This window comes from Balaenoptera ricei, chromosome 4, assembly GCF_028023285.1.
Source record: "Balaenoptera ricei isolate mBalRic1 chromosome 4, mBalRic1.hap2, whole genome shotgun sequence".
Classification (NCBI taxonomy): Eukaryota; Metazoa; Chordata; class Mammalia; order Artiodactyla; family Balaenopteridae; genus Balaenoptera; species Balaenoptera ricei.
Genome location: NC_082642.1, coordinates 116555696 through 116573401, shown reverse-complemented (window position 1 = coordinate 116573401; position 17706 = coordinate 116555696). Strand labels below are relative to the sequence as shown.

Genomic DNA, 17706 nt, shown 5'->3' with positions numbered 1-17706 from the left:
GATTTTTTTAATTTTTAATAAATTAAAAAAATATTTTATTACAATAAATTTATTTTATTTTATTCTTTCTTTCTTTCTTCCTTTCTTTCTTTTTTCTCTTTTTCTTTGTTCTTTCTTTCTTTCTCTTTCTTTCCTTCTTTCCTTCTTTCTTTCTCTCTTTCTTCCTTTCTTTCTTTCTTTCTTTCTTTCTCTTTCCTTCCTTCCTTCCTTCTTTCCTTTCTTTCTTTTCTTCCTTTTCTTCTGATCCGTGTGGCTAACAGGATCTTGGTGCTCTGGCCATGTGTCAGGACTGTGTCTCTGACCTGGGAGAGCTGAGTTCAGGACATTGGTCCATCAGAGACCTTCTGGCTCCAAGTAATATCAAACATCAAAAGCTCTCCCAGAGATCTCCATCTCAACACTAAGACCCAGCTCCACTCAACAACCAGGAATCTACAATGCTGGACACCCTATGCCAAACAACTAGCAAGACAGGAAAACAACTCCACCCATTATCAGAGAGGCTGCCTAAAATCATAATAAGGTCACAGACACCCCAAAACACAACACCAGACATGGTCCTGCCCACCAGAAAGACAAGATCCCGCCTCATCCACCAGAACACAGGCACCAGTCCCCTCCACCAGGAAGCCTACACAGCCCATTGAACCAACCTTAGCCACTGGGGGCAGACACCAAAAACAATGGGAACTACGAACCTGCAGCCTGTGAAAAGGAGACCCCAAACACAGTAATTAAGGAAAATGGGAAGACAGAGAAATATGCAACAGATGAAGGAGCAAGGTAAAAACCCACCAGACCAAACAAATGAAGAGGAAATAGGCAGTCTACCTGAAAAAGAATTCAGAGTAATGATAGTAAAGATGATCCAAAATCTTGGAAATAGAATGGAGAAAATACAAGAAACATTTAATAAGGACCTAGAAGAGGTAAAGACCAAACAAACAATGATGAACAACACAATAAATGAAATTAAAAATTCTCTAGAAGGAATCAATAGCAGAATAACTGAGGCAGAAGAACGGATAAGTGACCTGGAAGATAAAATAGTGGAAATAACTACTGCAGAGCAGAATAAAGAAAAAAGAATCAAAAGAATTGAGGACAGTCTCAGAGACCTCTGGAACAACATTAAATGCACCAACATTCGAACTATAGGGGTCCCAGAAGAAGAAGAGAAAAAGAAAGGGACTGCGAAAATATTTGAAGAGATTATAGTTAAAAACTTCCCTAACATGGGAAAGGAAATAGTCAATCAAGTCCAGGAAGCACGGAGATCCCATACAGGATAAATCCAAGGAGAAACATGCCAAGACACATATTAAACAAACTATCAGAAATTAAATACAAAGAAAAAATATTAAAAGCAGCAAGAGAAAAACAAATAACATACAAGGGAACCCCCATAAGGTTAACAGCTGATCTTTCAGCAGAAACTCTGCAAGCAAGAAGGGAGTGGCAGGACATATTTAAAGTGATGAAAGGGAAAAACCTACAACCAAGATTACGCTACCCAGCAAGGATCTCATTCAGATTCGATGGAGAAATTAAAACTTTTGCAGACAGGAAAAAGCTCAGAGTATTCAGCACCACAAAACCAGCTTTACAACAAACGCTAAAGAAACTTCTCTAGGCAGGAAACACAAGAGAAGGAAAAGACCTACAAAAACAAACCCAAAACAATTTAAAAAATGGTAATAGGAACATACAGATCAATAATTACCTTAAATGTAAATGAATGGATTAAATGCTCCAACCAAAAGACATAGACTGGCTGAATGGATACAAAAACAAGACCTGTATATATGCTGTCTACAAGAGACCCACGTCAGACTTAGGGACACATACAGACTGAAAGTGAGGGGATGGAAAATGATATTCCATGCAAATGCAAATCAAAAGAAAGCTGGAATAGCAATTCTCATATCAGACAAAATAAACTTTAAAATAAACACTATTAAAAGGGACAATGAGGACACTACATAATGATCAAGGGATCAATCCAAGGAGAATATATAACACTTGTAAATATTTATGCACCCAACATTGGAGCGCCTCAATACATAAGGCAAATGGTAACAGCCATAAAAGGGAAAATCGACAGTAACACAATCATAGTAGGGGACTTTTAACACCCCATTTTCACCAATGGACAGATCATCCAAAATGAAAATAAATAAGGAAACACAAGCTTTAAATGATACATAATAAGATGGACTTAATTGATATTTATAGGACATTCCATCCAAAAACAACAGAATACACTTTCTTCTCAAGTGCTCATGGGCCATTCTCCAGGATAGATCATATCTTGGTCACAAATCAAGCCTTGGTAAATTTAAGGAAATTGAATTCATATCAAGTATACTTTCTGATCACAATGCTATGAGACTATATATCAATTACAGGAAAAAATCTGTAAAAAATACAAGCACATGGAGGCTAAATAGTACACTACTAAATAACCAAGAGATCACTGAAGAAATCAAAGAGGAAATCAGAAAATACCTAGGAACTAATGACAATGAAAACACGATGACCCAAAAGCTATGGGATGCATCAAAAGCAGTTCTAAGAGGGAAATTTTTAGCAATACAATCCTACCTCAAGAAACAAGAAACATCTCAAATAAACAGCCTAACTTTACACCTAAAGCAATTAGAGAAAGAAGAAAAAAAAACCCCAAAGTTAGCAGAAGGAAGGAAATCATAAAGATCAGATCAGAAATAAATGAAAAAGAAATGAAGAAAACAATAGCAAAGATCAATAAAAGTAAAAGCTCGTTCTTGGAGAAAATAAACAAAATTGATAAGCCATTAGCCAGACTCATCAAGAAAAAAAGGGAGAAGACTCAGATCAATAGAATTAGAAATGAAAAAGGAGAAGTAACAACTGACACTGCAGAAATACAAATGATCATGAGAGATTACTACAAGCAATTCTATGCCAATAAAATGGACAACCTGGAAGATATGGACAAATTCTAAGAAAAGCACAACCTTCCAAGACTGATCCAGGAAGAAATAGAAAATATAAACAGACCAGACACAAGCACTGAAATTGAAACTGTGATTAAAAATCTTCCAACAAGCAAAAGCCCAGAACCAGATGGCTTCACAGGCGAATTCTATCAAACACTGAGAGAAGAGCTAACACCTATCCTTCTCAAACTCTTCCAAAATATAACAGAGGGAGGAACACTCCCAAACTCATTCTACGAGGCCACCATCACCCTGATACCAAAACCAGACAAAGATGTCACAAAGAAAGAAAACTAGAGGCCAATATCACTGATGAACATAGATGCAAAAATCCTCAACAAAATACTAGCAAACAGAATCCAACAGCACATTAAAAGGATCATATACCATGATCAAGTGGGATTTATCCCAGGAATGCAAGGATTCTTCAATATATGCAAATCAATCAATGTGATAATCCATATTAACAAATTAAAGGAGAAATACCATGTGATCATCTCAATAGATGCAGAAAAAGCTTTCAACAAAATTCGACACCCATTTATGAAAAAATCCTCCAAAAAGTAGGCAAAGAGGGGACTTACCTCAGCATAATAAAAGCCATATATGATAAACCCACAGCCAACATTGTTCTCAGTGGTGAGAAACTGAAACCATTTCCTCTAAAATCAGGAACAAGACAACGTTGTCCACTCTCACCACTCTTATTCAACATAGTATTGGAAGTTTTAGCCACAGAAATCAGAGGAGAAAAAGAAATAAAATGAATCCAAATCAGAAAAGAAGTAAAGCTGTCACTGTTTGCAGATGACATGATACTATACATAGAGAATCCTATAGATGCTACCAGCAAACTACTAGAGCTAATCAATGAATCTGGTAAAGTAGCAGGGTACAAAATTAGTGCACAGAAATCTCTTTCACTCCTATACACTAAAGATAAAAAATCTGAAAGAGAAATTAAGGAAACACTCCCATTTGCCATTGCAACAAAAAGAATAAAATACCTAGGAATAAACCTACCTAAGGAGACAAAAGACCTGTATGCAGAAAACTATAAGACAAGGAAAGAAATTAAAGATGATACAAACAGATGGAGAGATATACCATGTTTTTGGATTGGAAGAATCAACATTGTGAAAATGACTATACTATGCAAAGTAATCTCCAAATTCAATGCAATCCCTATCACACTACCAATGGCATTTTTCACAGAACTAGAACAAAAATTTTGCAATTTGTATGGAAACACAAAAGGCCCCGAATAACAAAAGCAATCTTCAGAAAGAAAAACAGAGCTGGAGGAATCAGGCTCCAGGAATTCAGACTACACTACAAAGCTACAGTAATCAGGACAGTATGGTACTGGCATAAAAACAGAAATATAGATCAATGGAACAGGATAGAAAGCCCAGAGATAAACCCACACACCTATGGTCACCTCATTTGTGATAAATGAGGCAAGAATATACAATGGAGAAAAGACAGCCTCTTCAATAAATGGTGCTGGGACAACTGGACAGCTACATATAAAAGAATGAAATTAGAACACTTCCTAACACCATACACAAAAATAAACTCAAAAAGGATTAAAGACCTAAGTGTAAGGTCAGACTCTATAAAACTCTTAGAGGAAAACATAGGCAGGACCCTCTATGACATAAGTCACAGCAAGATCCTTTTTGACCCACCTCCTAGAGAAATGGAAATAAAAACAAAAATAAACAAATGGGACCTAATGAAACTTAACAGCTTTTTCACAGCAAAGGAAACCATAAAGAAGACGAAGGTTGCTGTGAAAAAGCTTTTTCATTCTTTTATATGTAGCTGTCTAGTTTTCCCAGCACCACTTACTGAAGAGGCTGAAGACGAAAAGACACCCCTCAGAATGAGAAAAAATATTTATAAATGAAGCAAGTGACAAAGGATTAATCTCCAAAATTTACAAGCACCTCATGAAGCTCAATATCAAAAAAACAAACAACCCAATCCAAAAATGAGCAGAAGACCTAAATAGACATTTCTCCAAAGAAGATATACAGTATGCCAACAAACACATGAAAGGATGCTCAACATCACTAATCATTAGAGAAATGCACATCCAAACTACAGTGAGATATCACCTCACACCAGTTAGAATGTCCATCATCAAAAAATCTAGAAACAATAAATGCTGGAGAGGGTGTGGAGAAAAGGGAACCCTCTTGCACTGTTGTTGGGAATGTAAATTGATACAGTCACTAAGGAGAACAGTATGCAGGTTCCTTAAAAAACTGAATATAGAACTACCATACAGCCCAGCAATCCCACTACTGGGCATATACCCTGAGAAAACCATAATTCAAAAAGAGTCGTGTACCACAATGTTCCTTGCAGCTCTATTTACAATAGCCAGGACATGGATTCAACCTAAGTGTCCATCGATAGATGAATGGATAAAGAAGATGTGGCACATATATACAATGGAATATTACTCAGCCATAAAAGGAAATGAAATTGAATTATTTGTAGTGAGGTGGGTGGACCTAGAATCTGTCATTCAGAGTGAAGTAAGTAAGAAAGAGAAAAACAAATACCGTATGCTAACACATATATATGGGATCTTAAAAAAAAAAAGTGGTTCTGAAGAACCTAGGGGCAGGACAGCAATAAAGACACAGATGTAGAGAATGGACTTGAGGACACGGGGATGGGGAAGGGTAAGCTGGGACAAAGTGAGAGAGTGGCATGGACATATATACACTACCAAATGTAAAATAGTTAACTAGTGGGAAGCAGCCACATAGCACAGGGCGATCAGCTCGGTGGTTTGTGAACACCTAGAGGGGTGGGAAATGGAGGGTGGGAAGGAGACACAAGAGGGAGGAAATATAGGGATATATGTATATGTATAGCTGATTCACTTTGTTATAAAGCAGAAACCAACACACCATTGTAAAGCAATTATACTCCAATAAAGGTGTTAAAAAAAGGGAAAAGTAAATAACAATAAAGTGTATTTAAATAATATTTTTTGCATTAAATAAAAAAAAATAGAAATCACTAGGTCTATAGAATACAGGTGATGACTTCTTGGTATTTCACAAATTGAACCACAAAAAAGTAGCTGACACTGAGAAATGAACATTCTCCTAAACTGTTAATTTAAGAGTATATAGTATGCTTATATATAAAGTATACATGTGTATATATTTATTAATTTGAGCATTTGTGACAAAAATGAATAGGCTTATACACTATATAGTTTCATAGTTACATTTACACTATAAGGTGAGAAACAGTTGCAAAAATAATTGCATACTCTTTTAAAGACTGAAGGAGATTTGCTTTAGTTTTGTGCCTACTATTTTTATTAAAAGTGAAGGTGTTTTGCTGTAGTTTTGTTTTGTTTTCCTCAGTAAAATGTCAGTATCATATATAATACTAATAAAGAAAAAAATTTCTGTCAAATTAGTGCTAGAGAGAAGACATAAGAAGCAGAATTCAGAATTCTCTTGATCTAATCAGCACTTTAACAGAGATATTAATGTAGGATGAGTGAGTCTCTTAAATAAGGCACAAAGTGATAAAAATTTTAAAATATCCCCCAAAATAATAAGAAAAATTTAAAACAAATTATAACTTTAAAGATGAAGGGGTAAATATTTTAAAATGTAAAGAGCTTTTTTTAATTGAAGTATAGTTGATTTACAGTATTGTGTTAGTTTCAGGTATAGAGCAAAGTGATTCAGTTATATGTATATATATATATTGTTTTCAGATTATTTTCCATTATAGGTTATCACAAGATACTGAATATACCTCCCTGTGTTTTACAGTAAATCTTTGTTGCTTATCTATTTTATGTATAGTAGTTTGTATCTGTTAATCCCATACTCCCAATTTTTTTTTTAACATCTTTATTGGAGTATAATTGCTTTACAATGGTGTGTTAGTTTCTGCTTTATAACAAAGTGAATCAGCTATACATATACATGTATCCCCATATCTCTTCCCTCTTGCATCTCCCTCCCTCCCACCCTCCCTATCCCACCCCTCTAGGTGGTCACAAAGCGCCGAGCTGAGCTCCCTGTGCTATGCGGCTGCTTCCCACTAGCTATTGGTTTTACATTTGGTAGTGTATATATGTCCATGCCACTCTCTCACTTTGTCCCAGCTTACCCTTCCCCCTCCCTGTGTCCTCATACTCCTAATTTATTATTCCCCCACTCACTCCCTTTCCCCTTTGGTTACCATAAGTTTATTTTCTATGTCTGTGAGTCTGTTTCTGTTTTGTATATAGAGTCATGTGTATTATTTTTTGCATTCCATACATAGGTGATATCATATGTCTTTCTCTGCCTGACTTACCTTACTTAGTATGGTATACTCTAGGTCCATCAATGTTGCTGCAAATGGCAGTATTTCATTCTTTTTTATGTCTGAGTAATATTCCATTGTGTGTGTACGTGTGTGCATGTGTGTGTATACGCCACATTTTCTTAAACCAATTATCTGTTGATGGGCACTTGTTTCCATGTCTTGGCTATTGTAAATAGTGCTGCGATGAACATTGGAATGCATGTATCTTTTTGATGTAGAGTTTTCATTTTTTCTGGTTGTATGCCCAGGAGTGGGATTGCTGGATCATATGGTAGCTCTATTCTTAGTTTCTTAAGGGATCTCCATACTGTTTTCCATAGTGGTTGTACCAATTAATGTGCCCAACAATAGGGTAGGAGGGTTCCCTTTTCTCCACACCTTCTCCAGCATTTGTTATTTGTAGGCTTTTTGATGATAGCTATTCTGACCAGTGTGAGGTGATACTTCATTGTGGTTTTGATTTGCATTTCTCTAATTAGAGATGTTGAGCATCTTTTCATGTGCCTATCGGCCATCTGTATGTCTTCTTTGGAGAAGTGTCTTTTTAGGTCTACTGCCCAATTTTTGATTGGGCTATTTGTTTTTTGATATTGAGTTGTATAAGCTGTTTGTATATTTTGGATCATAACCCCTTGCTGGTCACATTCTTTGCAAATATTGTCTCTCATTCCATAGGTTGTCTTTTTGTTTTGTTGATGGTTTCCTTTGCTGTGCACAAGCTGTTAAGTTTGATTAGGTTCCATTTGTTTATTTTTGCTTTTAATTTTTTTGTCTTGGGAGACTGATCTAAGAAAATATTGCTATGATTTATGTCAGAGAATGTTTGGCCTATGTTCTCTTCTAGGAGTTTTATGGTGTCATGTCTTGTATTTAGGTCTTTGAACCATTTCTAGTTTATTTTGTATACGGTGTGAAGGGGAGTTCTAATTTCACTGATTTACATGCAGCTTCCCCAACACCACTTGCTAAAGAGACTGTCTTTTCTCCATTGTATATTCTTGCCTCCTTTGTCAAAGATTGAATTGACGGTAGGTGTGTGGAAATGTAAAGAGCTTTTAAAAATTATTTTAAAAACAGTACAGTCCCAATCAAAAATCAAAGGACAAAAACAGGCAGTTCAAACAAATATATGAAAAAGCTAATATATATAATAAAAATGTTCAAACTTACTGTTATTAAATATAAATTAATACTCAGTGAGATAAGTGTTTCTTCCTGTCAAATGAATGCATATTCTTTAAATGTTTATACTTTATTTCCTGTCCAGAGTAGATTGAAATGACACACTTATACACTTTTGATGTGAATATACAGTAAAATAATCATTTCAGTACAGGATAGTCATGTCCTTTGCCAGTATAGCAAGAGACCTTCATATACTTTGACAATGTGATTTCGCTTCTAAAGATACTTGCACACATGGAGATTAGAACTTATATTTACTCTAATATTATTTAAAAAGAAAAAAATCCAAATATCCAAATAAAAGCAATTGTTTATCAATATAATGGCAATGAAATATTCGTGCATCCATTAAAATTGTATTTTAAAATTAATGATAGGAGATAATGCTGACCACATCTTGATGAAAGAAAATTTTAGGGAACAAAATTTATATATCAACCTAGAACAATATTTAAACATCTGCCTCAAAAGTTCCAAAACAAAATTTATCAAATTATTAGGTGTTTATTTTTGTGTATTGGGTTGTATGTGATTTATTTGACATTACACATTATTTCCAATTTTCAAAAACGAGCACATATTACTTTTAATATTTGAAAAATACAAATACACTATTATAAAACATTTATGAATTAGATATGGAATTTACACATGTAGAAAGCAGAAAATGTACAAAATAGCCTAAGTTATTTATTTCATTTAATCTTTAAGTCAATTATGTATTTTATATAACACTTGTTTTCATAAGTATCTAGTATGAGGATAAAAATATTCACTAAATGTAAATCACTTTTTACCATTTTTAAACTGTTTTCAGCATCAGCTGTGTTCAATTTTTTCCCTTGCTTTATCAATGTCCTATGTTGTTAGGATATTGGCCATGGATACCATTTCTTTTTAACTTGCATTTAGAAAACCTGTATTTAGTTTCACTGCAAATAATTATTGCTTTTTAGTATAAAATTCTACTATTTATGCTGTAGATTTTGTTCCAGATCTGCTAATTGCCTGTAAGAATGGATGGCCATGCACATAACACATGTAAAGTAAAAATGCTCATGAAAACTTAGTCTTATCTTTGGCCTGGGACGCAATCAGCATATTTTTTTGTTCTTTTATATTCTGTCAAAGCTGCCACTACATACCATTAAATTTACTCAGTATTGACTGACAACTTGTTTTCACACGTTTTTAAATGTAATGTATTAAAGTTCATAGACTCCTATAACTGTATGTTGAGAGCAGTCTGGTAAAATTTAACAGCCTTCAGTATTTCTTATAGCTTCACATTTCTTCTTGTGTTAAAAATATTTAAATTAGAAAGTGCTTTGGCTTTATGATATATAATAAAATATATTCTAATCCCCAAGTTTGTCCATTCTAATTTAATATTTCATTCTATAATTCAGATCTATCACATAAGAGCAAACCATTTTAACCTCGGCTAATTCATTTGTCATAAGAATGAACAATTATTTTGTGCTTAACCTCCTTCAGATTATTTCAACAAATGTCTTTTACGAAGATAGATGCTGCCTCAAAGCCACTTTCCTTACCATTACCATACATTTTTGGAAACGTTTTTAAAACTTCCATTTCTTTATCTCTACCTGGCCATTTCCAATTTATATCTTAATCATTAGTGTTTTATAGAATCATGCTTTAGTGACAGTGATCTCACAGCTAATTTCAGCATCCCCCCCTTTGTTTTTTAAAATGAAGAGTATTAACTTTTAATAGCTATTCACCTGTTGTTAATTTTGACTCTGTTTGGAGGGATCTCTTTTCCATGTCACATGCTTATTATACTCATCATTTTCACTGTTTCTACAAAACTTCTGGTATATGGCATAACAAGATTTGTCCTGAGCTTCTTACCTTTTTATTTTTACCTACCACTTTTCTCTCTAGTGCTTTTATCACGCTGTTACGTTCATAATTAACAGGTCTTTTTTCTATTCCTAAACTTGTTCCTTCAATTAATATCTATACTTCTTATATTTAGTACTACCCACAAATGAATGTTTACTACCACTGTATACCTTTCTTTCAAATACATATTTCCACTTTTAGAAATTTATTCAATAGTCATACTCACACAAATTTGCAAACTTAAATACACAGAGATAATCACTGAAACATTATTTGTAATATTAAATAATGAAAAAAATCTAAGTATTCCCCAATAGAAAAATGAGTAAATTAGATTATTGTATATACATACCTTGAATTCTATTTAGCCAGTAAAAATAATAAGGTAAGTCTGAGGTTGAAAGCTGTCTGTGGTATGGGGCAAAGTGAAAAAAACAACCAATATAACTATATGAATCCATTTTAGTTTAAAATAGAAATTGTATGTGCGTGTTATGTGTTTGCAAGTGGTTATTAATGCATATAAAACATCTGATAGATGTAGGTCAGACTGTTAAAATGCTCTTTCAAGGGTTTAGGTAGAAACAATGCTTTTTTTTCTTAAAGCTTTACACACACACACACACACACACACACACACACACACACACACAGAAGAGACCCTATTATATTTATAGTACTGAGAAAAAAATTAATTCATTTTAGTAAACTCTCTCTCTTTTTCTGTCAATTTTATTTATAATGTTCCTATATGGAAGCAATTTTATTCTACTTTTCATCCCTTGCAAAACACCAATTGTTAAATATATTTGCATCATTCATGACAAAAATGGCAGATAGAGGCCAATATCCTTGACTTTTCCTACTCTATCTTTCCCTGTAAAGTGCTTATACACCACAGACACGTGTGCGCCCATGCATGCACTCACACATGTACATTTAGAGAATTCTACTACCCTGTAATAACACAAACTCCTCCAACTTTTCTTCATTATTATACTAGAAATGTTATTCTGTATTCTCTGCCTTTTGCATGATGCACAAAGTCCTTTTCTCACTGAGTCTAATCCAACTACAGGCATGACTTTAAATTCATGCAGGCAGCCTATGTTCTTTGCAGCTACCCTTCTTGTTGTCTGTAATTCCTCTCAATTTCTGTTTGAATATATTTATGTAATTGCTGTATTTATAGATAATGTTGATTATAGGATTTTTTAAAAATTCGTTAGTTTATACGAAGCTCTAGGACATGGACTTTGTGACGTAGAAGACAATAACCCTTTAGTGTCTGACATATTTTTGTGTACTCTGTGACCTCGGGATAAATATGTGAAATGTGAAAATAATTTATACATCACACTTCCTTGCCTACCATTATTTTAAAACATTATTTATCTGAATATTACAAAGATCACTTATAAATCGAAAGATAATTTTTAAGAAAGATCTTAGACTTCATTAGCAAAATAATACATTTCATGGTTTGAATAATACCATAGAAATAGTTTCAGCACTTCAAAGTTCTATGAATAATACCAGTTGAGCATTAAAATATTTTAAAACCACAACATGTATGATTACTTCAAAATATTCCACTTCGAAATGACTTCCAGTAACAATTTATGACTAGTTCCTATACTTAGCTTAATATGATCAAGTAAGTAAAAATTTTATAAAGAAATGCTTCTTTCACCAAAAAGCAATTTATATGAGTTGTATGTATGGTCAGAATATGGAAGCTTCATTCTGTTTTTAAACATCATGCCACGAACTCAACCTTAGGAACTGTATGTCCTCTACTTGCCAACCTTGCCTTTTGCTCTCATAAAATCATAGTTTGAGTGATGGAGTTAAAGAACTTTGACAAACTGAGTCAAAATTTATATCAAACTTGAAGTAATGCTGCTATAAACATAAGTGACATAGCACATGGTCGGCATGTTCATGTACAGTGATTCTTTGATAAAATGGCTGGACATGGTCTTAAGCAAGTCGCTTTGGGGGTACTGAAGAGTATCTAGTTCTCGGTGATATATGCTTTATATGAGTTAGACCTCAAAGCAGCTTGTTCATGGCCTAATATAATACATTTCACAGGTTCACATTTCATTTATAGACCATAAAGAATGTTATCAAAAATAATTTACTATACAAAGATAAAATAGAGTTAATAGTATGAGTGAAATGTTACTGTATAATTGAGTTTGTTGTTTCTATTTAATTTACACTTTACTATTTACACATTACTAAATTTAATTTACACTTTACTAATTTACACTTTACTAAAACAACAACTAGTTGTTGTTTCTATTTAATTTACACTCAGAAACAAAATCGAGCTTTTATTCAACCTTTATTTTTACTTCTTAAAATACTTTTCATCTCTTTTTTAGTTTGAGTATATTTCTCTCATACCAATAAAATAAATCAAGAAGTCCTATCTTTGAAATTGATGAGATAAAATTTAAAATTCACATTTGAGAGCTATTTATTTATATAATGACAACGTAAATTAAAATTATTTTAACATTCTCTGGAAATTATCAGGTTAATACAAAATCAATATGTAATTACAGTCTTAAATCTTGAGCTATAATGTCTTCTTCATGATGAAATTTAAAAATTTTGTGTGTAACAAAGGCCTCATCTCTGTCAGTATTTGTATTCAACTATAATTTAGATACAGGCATATCTCACTTTATTGTACTTTGCTTTGCTGTGCTTCGCAGATACTGCATTTTTTTATGAATTGAAAATTTGTAGCAACCCTGTATCGAACAAGTCTATCCATCCCATTTTTCCAACAGAATTTGCTCACTCTGTGTCTCTGTTGAATTTTTTTTTTCTCTGTTGCATTTTGATAATTCTCACAATATTTCAAACTTTTTCGTTATTATTATATTTGTTATAGTGATCTGTGATTAGCGATCTTTGGTGTTACTATTGCAAAAACATTACAACTCATCAAAGGCTCAGATTTTATGGTTAGCATTTTTAGCAATAAAGTGCGTTTTAATTAAGGTATATATATTGTTTCGTTAAACATAATGCTATTGCAAACTTAATAGAGTACAATGTAGTGTAAACACAACTTTTATATGCACTGGGAAACCAAAATATATGTGTGACTTGCTTTATTGCTGTGCTTTGGAACCAAACCTGGAATATCTCTGATATGCCTGTATCTGCCAAGCAGGCATTTCTAAGTTTACTTGTATTGTACTTACTAAAAAACAATTTTGAAATTTACTGATTTTTATAAAATATCAAATTTTAAAGCAACACAAATATTAAATATTTTATATGTAGTTTAGTGTTTAATGTACTAGGTTTACAATATTAAAGTTATTATTGTCCTACTCTCTACAGTGATACACTTAGAAAATGGAAAGTGTATTAAGTTACAAGGCTTACCAGGAAATATAAATATAAATATATATACTTACAGGAGGACAGACAGACAGACACATATTGGCAATTATTTTTTAACATTCATTGGTTATATTTTATTATTTAATATTTCAAATATCCTAAAGATTTAAATATCTACTTAAATAATAATGATTCAATAAATTTATACCAGAGAGAAAAATCAAAAGATTTTGTACATGAAGAATTTCTTATTCTTGTGATGAATAAATTTTAATAAATTACTAATTTTAATATCTAAAAATATACTAATCTATAATTTATAGCATTTTAAAAAGTCTCAATTTTAGCCTATCATCAAATTGCATATTATTAAAATTATTTTAAGAGCAATTAAATATTTTGGGATTATTACTGTAGAAATAGGACTCAAAGCTTTTGGGATCCCTGCAGAACACGCTGAATATAATTCAGTAGGAAAACAGACTTATGTTTCATGATGTGGGCACATCACAAAGGAGCCTTGCCTTCTGTCCAGGCACCACCCTTTGCTAGAGAAAAGTTTAATGACTGTTTTTGGGAATGCCTAACCTACGGGAAGAAAAAGACCCAGATATTTAAAAGAGCAGGAATTTTTCTGGCTCTAGGTGAGGTGGGTTCTTGGAAATTGAGAAGGACAGTAGCAGCCTCTGTGCATGGAATATCCTCCATTCTCCCACACCGCAGCAAGCACTGGAGCTGCTTGGTGGAGATATTTCTCATGGAGGTGGATTTCTGAAGACTGAACCTCAAGTACAGTAGCTTGGGAATAACAACAAGGGCACATCGCCTATATTTAGCATGAGGAATGGGCTTGATGATCAGACCCAAGAGACTTGGATGAGAATATCAGTTGAACTGAAAACTCATCTCTTTTCCCAAGATTTCTGTACTGTGTAAGAAGCCAGAGATACTTTATGACCTAAACAGAGGGAAAAGGGCCTGCCATCTAGGCAGATAGGTATTCAGAGCCAGATTTAGTTGATTTAGAAAATGAAAGATAAAAGGTTTAAGTTAATTTTCACCTGAGTAATGTGGAGCAAATGATACTCATTGCAAGGATTTGCATGTTAAAGTGGAACATGTTAACTGCATTCTCAGTTATTGCTTCATCTCAGACAATAAGTAGTAGTGAATAGCGGCTCACCCCAATGTTCATTCCCTTCATGGAAGGGGAGTTTTAACTGGCAAGGTATTAAGGACTCTGCTGATGAAGTCTCTTTACTATTCAATGCAATCATTATCAGCACAGCTTTTATTTATTGAGTGCTGACAGTCCAGAGCAATTTTAAAATATTTGTGCTCTTACTTCCCATGAAAACATTTTTCAGTTGAGGAAATATTCAGAGGCTATAAATCACATGCTAAGGTCACAGCATTGGTAAGTGGAAGCCCCAGGATTTAAATTGAAGTTTATGTTATTCTAAAGTCCATACTGGAATTTCAGTCATTATACCTTGCTGGACAATTAATTTTGGCAAATACCAAGAATTATCCATGTGAAAAGGTCACTCGGCCTTCCCTGGGACTCACTCTGTCTCCGTTAGATACCATGAGCTGTACTATCTTCCACCTCTGTCAGGTCTCTGGAGAAACATGGTTGAACTCCTGCTATGTGGCTAATATGTGCTCTCAGTGCTTCATTTCTGTCAGTATTGTTTCTTGCATTTACCTATCTGATGACAGAAATTTCCTGGAACATACTTTGTTTTTGATGTTTTTATTCCCTCTGCCTCTACTTCACTTCCAATTTCTTCTTAGTCTTCTGAATTATTTCCCACCTTAGATCTCAGTGCCTGCCTTGGAAGGGACTGCGTTTGACCCATCCCTTTTTGCTTTGATTGTCAGCCCCTGACATCTTCTCCCAGTATCTGTGTCCCTGGATTCCCCCAAATGCTAAACACCAGCTCAATCCACCAAAACGTGGTGTGCTTAACATTCCATATGGAAAAGATCCTAGATAAAAGCAACCTCTAGATGTGACACTTCAGACACTAAGGAAGTTTGGGAAAAGGAATGCTGATGGTGTAGCACAGTCTGTTTCTAAAGGCACATTCAATGTGTTTTATAACCAATAAGACATTGAATAGATACTGGACAAGAGCAAAATCCTTGGCACCTTCTTTTATGCCAAGGTTACTTGCCAGATCTTGGAGAGGATCGGATAAAGGAAATCAGGATAGAGACCAGTGTGGCAGAGTGGCTACTCGAGAAGTTTGGATACCACGTATTTACCAATTGGTAGAGAAGTATTTCATACTTTGGCAACATGTAGGGTTGTACCAGTGAGTGCTGGCTGAATATAAGCTCTGACTCTTACATGTCTGAAAAACAAAGAAACAATAGAGTGACAGATATAGAAAACAGTCTTATGGTTATCAGGGGGAAAGGTGGGGGAGGGATAAATTGGGAGATTGGGATTGACATATACACACTACTATATATAAAATAGGTAACTAATAAGGACCAACTGTATAGCTCAGGGAACTCTACTCAACATTCTGTAATGACCTATATGGGGAAAGAATCTAAAAAGAGTGGATATATACATATGTATAACTGATTCACTTTGCTGTACAGCAGAAAGTAATACAACACTGTAAATCAACTATACCCCAATTAATTAAATAAAAAATATCAAACCTAACAAGATGCTGAATATTACATGATCTTTTCACAGTCCACTTTTCTAACTATTGATGACATAATTTTTACAAATTAAAATAGTACCTGAGTCAGTTATCTATGTGCTTATTTTTCTCTGATAATTTTTATCAACTGATGCTTCTACTGATGGAATGTGAACAATCTGAAACTCATGCAAAATAGGTTTCCCCTTGATATTCTCCACAAAATGGAGAGAATTACAGGGTCTCGAAAGTCTGTCATTTTTTCTTTCTGTATAAATGGAGCTCCCTAAACAAAGGGAGCTCCCTAAACAAATTGAAATTGAACTCTCTAGACCTATTCTATGAATCTGAGTATCAGTAGCTTTGAACCCTATGATATGTAAATAGTATTAAAATCTTCTGTCATTATTCACAGGCTGCACAGCAGGGCCCGCTTTCACCTTAGGAATCTCTAGAAGTGGAAAAATGACTTTTTCAGAGCATTTGGAAACCCATCAAACTATAACCACTTAGAAAGCTGAGCAATTCATAAGTTTTATGACATATCTAGCTTCAAAAACTGATGTAAAACTGATGCAATGCAGATTTAATTGAAAACACACAGGAAGATTATTTTCACCACTTCCTGAGTAAGGAACAGAGCATTATAAATTATATTGAAATCTTGTCTGTGTGTTTAATTGCTGAGTAGAGCACTGCAATTGATAGTTTAAGTACTAATTACTTTAATGTGATTATATTTAATTATTATAATTGCTATTCATATCTTATGTCCTAATAGAGAGACATCAAGGGGCTTTTGCACAAAATTATTCTTCTCATGCTAGAAAACAGAATGGGGAACTTATCTTAGTTTAGTTGAAATACGCTATTTTCTACTTCATTTATTTCAAAATGAAATGTTACTAATTCTTTTTTTTTACCAGAATATTTTATAACAAATTCTGTGCAACCCTTTGAAATTAAAAAAATAGAAATAGTGTGGATTCTTTTTATGTGAATTATGGCTTTGAACATTGTTTACTTGTAGATCACCCTATAAATTCACATCTTTTTTTCCTGTCGGGCATTACTCTATAGAGAAAGGGGTGGTTAGACATTGTGATTTTTTTTTTTTTACTCTCAGTTTATAATGTGTGGCGATATATTCATCTCAGTAAGTGTGTAAATTACAACACAAATAAGATTTGAAAATTCAAAAAATGGAAGGGAAAATAACTATGAAACAAATTGTAATTTATTGCCTCATGATTGAAGTTTAATTTGTT

At 33.7% G+C, this 17706-nt stretch overlaps 1 protein-coding gene across 2 annotated transcripts in view; it reads left to right on the top strand.

The window, feature by feature from the left end:
* The window catches only part of EPHA6 (EPH receptor A6), an 853164-nt gene that overhangs the window by 224140 nt on the left and 611318 nt on the right, over positions 1-17706 (top strand). The window lies entirely within an intron of this gene.